At 38.6% G+C, this 5000-nt stretch overlaps 1 protein-coding gene across 1 annotated transcript in view; it reads left to right on the forward strand.

The window, feature by feature from the left end:
• Positions 1-5000, forward strand: part of LOC113822727 (uncharacterized) — a gene marked incomplete at its 3' end in the record, with an annotated part of 121570 nt that overhangs the window by 45267 nt on the left and 71303 nt on the right.

Here is a 5000-nt window from a genome sequence, read left to right on the forward strand (position 1 = left end):
AATGATATGATGTTTCACTTTATGTTGTGTCTGATCAAGTTTCATAGCATCTTGTCGTGTTTTTTTTTCTCTTTGTTTATGTGTGAATGTTTGTTTGTCATTGTTTGTGAATATGTAGAAAATCCGTGTTTGTTTATACTTGAGTGATAGGTATTCTATGCGGGTGTGTATTTATTTGTATGTGTGTGCGTGTTAGAGAAAATAATTGATATATATTATGTATCTATTTTTTCATGTGTGTAGTAGTGTGGTTGTGAAAAGGGATATATTTTTTTCTCTTTTAGTGTGCATTTTTTTTATTGCTTGTTTGTTTGCGTTTTTGCTTGTGGTTGGATGATTGTTTGTATCTTTTGTGTGCTTTTCTGGCAGGTGCTTGTGCCTGCTTTCGTGTTTACATCCCTATGCTTGTTAGTCTGGATTAAACCCGAAGTGTGCTCAAAAAACGGAAAATATACGTTACAAAAAACAAATAAATGGAAAACTTTACGTATTTTTCCCCATTTTTCCGTATATTTCCCCCAATATTTCCTCCGATGACTTCTTTTCCTTTATTATAAACTTTTATACACACAGAATAAACCTAAATTACTTAGACAGACAAAACATACACAAAAATATCCATAAACATAAATTCCTTTCGCTGGTTTCCCGACTTGTGGCAAAATCACAGACTGTTAATGTACACGAGACTGTTCCTCCTCCTGCCTCGAGCCAGCTGTTCTAGATCCCGTCCATTAGCGTAGTATTGTGAAGGATATTGCGAATAATAATGTCCATTTAATAGTAAAATAAATAGCAGGGTACTTATAACAGTTGCAATAATGATGGTTATGGTATTAGTAATATTATTAAAAAATGGGCCAGCATTGTCATCAGAGGGAATTATATTAAGGTGGTATATTAGTAGGAATGGTATTAGGTTGGATATATAGCAAAAATGGTCCTAGTAGTGGTGATACCATTAGAGGTAATGTAAGTAGGTATAGCGGCCATAGTTATAGTATAATAGTCTCGGTAGAAGGAATAGAATAAGAGGCATCTACAGTGTTGATAGTCGTGCTAACAGTAAAGGTTGTTTAAAAAGTAGTAGATGATTTTACAAGTGGAAGCATTAACACTATCAAAAGTTAGCTCTGACCACTGGTATTGGTAAATGTTTTGTTCCTAGCTTCGATTCAAAAAAAAAAAAAAACTATTCGAAGACACCATTTCTAAAAAAAAAAAAAAAAAGAAAAAAAAAAAAAAAAAAACTGTTTTGTGTTTTTAATTTCATATTATAATTTCAACTTTTAATCACTGAACTATGAAGAAAAACAACAATACAAATAGTATTAAAAGTAACCGGTGGTTCAACATTTTCACAAGCGTACAAAGAGCACTAGTTTTGCTGACTACCAACACCCCCCTCCCCCTTAAAAAAAAAAAAAAAAAAAAAAAAAAAAAAACAATTCGAAGACACCATTTCTAAAAAAAAAAAATAAAAAATAAATAAATAAATAAAAATCCAGTGATTCATCCCCCACCCTCTCCCAGCCTCCCTTTTTTTCGCTATTGCTCTTCTTATCTCCTTTTTCGTATCATTACCGCGTCTTGACTCACGCATACGCTCTCCATCAGGGAAATGGCACCTTGGCATCGACTTCTCACGCCCCGAGCCCACCGTATCGACCAGGAAAAGGGGGGGAGGGAGGGGGAGGAAGGAGGAGGGAGGGAGGGAGGGGGGGGAAGGGGAGGGAAGGGGAGGGAAGGGGAGGGAGGGGGAGGGAGGGGGAGGGAAGGGGAGGGAGGGGGAGGGAGGAAAAGGAGGGGGGAGGGAGGGGTAGGGAGGAAGAGGGAAGCGGAGGGAGGGGGAGGGAGGGGGAGGGAAGGGGAGGGAGAGGGAGGGAAGGAGCAGAGAAGATGCACAGGAAATGGAAAGTGCCAGCGTATCGGATGAGGATGAGAGTGCGATGATAATAATAAAAGGATGAATAAGGATGGTAGGAATAATAAAAGGAAGAGAAAAGTTGAAACGGTCCAAAAAAGGATTATTTTACTACTGCCAACAATAACCTTGAAAATAATAATAACAACATTAGCAAAATTGATGATAATGAGAAGAAAAATAGTACTGTTAATAGTGATAATGGAATTATCTTTAGCAATGATAGATGATGAAATAATGATTATGGTAATGATAATAACAACAATGATTATAAGAATGATGATGAAGATATAGTTGTAATACTTATATTAATAGTGATGATAATAGTGATCATCATGATAAAGTTATAGAACTAATGATGATGATAGTGATGATAATGGTAATGAAAATAGTCATAATGATAGTCATATAGGTAATAATGATGATATTATTTCATTATTATTATCATTATCATTATTATTATTTCTATTAGTAGTAGTAATCAATATCAAGATTATATAGTAAAGGTGATAATAGTGATGTTAATGATAATGATAATAATAATAAAATAATATTATCATTATTACCTATATGAGTATCATTATGACTATTTTCATCACCGTTATTATCACTATTATCATCATTAGTTAACAATGATAAAAATAATGTTGATGATGATAATGATTGTAACAATAATAATGAAAAACGTTATAACAGTAACAAAGATGATCATAATGATAATGATAACAATATTACTTGTAATACTACTAATAATGATGACAGTGGTAATAACAGTTGTAATGATAACGACAGTAATATTGATAGCAATAGCGTTAGTATTCATTTTATTAAAGTATATCTCTTACTAATGGATAACGAAAAGAAAAATAAACAAATGTTTATATACTTCATGATTTATATTCTCTGATTCATATCATGGAATAAAGTTTCATATAACAAATTCGACTTAGATACGTAAATAAGGATTTCTTCGCCTTTGTTTTGTAAAGGATTCACGCCTTTATATATACTGTCTTTATCTCGTTGGGAATGTATTTATTTATTTTTTCTCTCTCTCAGTCAGTCTAAGCACAACACCCGTGGGAACGCCCCGTGTGAGCTGTAAGCTCCTCTCAGCTCTCTTTTGTTTTTCTATTTGTCTTTTCTCTTCCTCTTTTTGTCTCTCTTTGCTGTTCTTCTCTCATCATTTCATTTTTCTCCTTCTTCATTTTCTCTTTCTTTTTCTACCCATCTCTCTCTCTCTATGTCTGTATCTATATCTGTCTATCTGTCTATATATATGTATTTGTATATATATACATACATATATATATATATATATATATATATATATATATTTATGTATATATATGTGTGTGTGTGTGTGTGTGTGTGTGTGTGTGTGTGTGTGTGTGTGTGTGTGTGTGTGTGTGTGCATATACACACACACACACACACACACACACACACACACACACACACACACACATATATATATATATATATATATATATATATATATATATATATATATATATATATATATGTATATATGCATATATCCTCCCTCCCTCTCTCCTTATTCCAAGCTCCTCTCAGAGAGGATCGAGAAAGACATTAGCCAATTCAGTGATCTCTCCAAATCTGTCCCTTGAAGATTCGGTTCCAGCTTCACCAAGGAAATAAGGTCTCTTGGGATTTACATATTGCATAAGAAGAAAACCTTCCCCTTGTATTAAAGGCTTCTCCCTACGTCTTCCTTTATCTTCCCTTTTTCTTCCCCTTTACCCTTTGTTCATCTTCTTCGTCCCTTCATCTTAGTTCTTTTCTTCCCCTTTCACTTTGTTCATCTTCTTCGTTCCTTCCTCTTTGTTCAGTTCTTCCCCTTTCACTTCTTCCTTGTTCAGTTCTTCCTCTCTCCTTCTTCCTTGTTCTTTTCTTCTCCTCTCCTTCTTCCTTGTTCACTTCTTCCTCTCCCCTTCTTCCTTGTTCAGTTCTTCCCCTTTCCTTCGTCCTTGTTCAGTTCTTCCTCTCCCCTTCTTCCTTGTTCAGTTCTTCCTCTCTCCTTCTTCCTTGTTCAGATCTTCCCCTCTCCTTCCTCCTTGTTCTTTTCTTCCCCTCTCACTTCTTCCTTGTTCAGTTCTTCTCCTCCCCTTCCTCTTTGTTCTTTTCTTCCCCTCTCCTTCCTCCTTGTTCAGTTCTTCTCCTCCCCTTCCCTTTTATTCAACTTCCTTCGCCCTTTCTGTTTAACCCTTCTCCTTGCGTCATGTTTCCTCTTTATTCAAAACCTCTATCTCTGTCCAGAACGTCCTGTCCCCTCCCCCCTTTATTTAACATCCCCAATCCTCCCTGTCTATCTAACTCCCCCTCCCCATCCCCCGCCCCTCTCTTCAACACCCTCCCTGCCCCCTCCCTCTTTCCATCTCTTCCTCTCACCCTCTATTTAAAACCCCCACTCCACCCTGTCTACCTAACCACCCCCCTCCCCATCCCCCACCCATCTCTTCAACACCCTCCCTGTCCCCCCTCCCTCTCTCCCTCTCTTCCTCTCACCCTCTATTTAAAACCCCCACTCCACCCTGTCTACCTAACCACCCCCCCTCCCCATCCCCCACCCATCTCTTCAACACCCTCCCTGTCCCCCCTTCCTCTCTCCCTCCATTCCTCTTACCCTCTATTTAACACCCCTCACTCCACCCTGTCTACCTAACCACCCCCCCTCCCCATCCCCCACCCATCTCTTCAACACCCTCCCTGTCCCCACCCTCTCTCCCTCTCTTCCTCTCACCCTCTATTTAACACCCTCACTCCACCCTGTCTATCTAACCCTCCCCCTCTCCATCCCCCACCCATTTCTTCAACACCCTCCCTGTCCCCACCCTCTCTCCCTCTCTTCCTCTCACCCTCTATTTAACACCACCACTCCACCCTATGTATCTAACACCCCCCTTCCCCATCTCCCACCCATCTTTTCAACACCCTCCCTGCCCCCTCCCCCTCTACCTTTCTCCCTCTCTCTTTCTCTCCCTCTCTCCCTCACACCATTCCTTGTCCTCCTCGCTCTAAACCCCTTCCCCAAACCCATAATTCTCTTACG

This window comes from Penaeus vannamei, chromosome 21, assembly GCF_042767895.1.
Source record: "Penaeus vannamei isolate JL-2024 chromosome 21, ASM4276789v1, whole genome shotgun sequence".
Classification (NCBI taxonomy): Eukaryota; Metazoa; Arthropoda; class Malacostraca; order Decapoda; family Penaeidae; genus Penaeus; species Penaeus vannamei.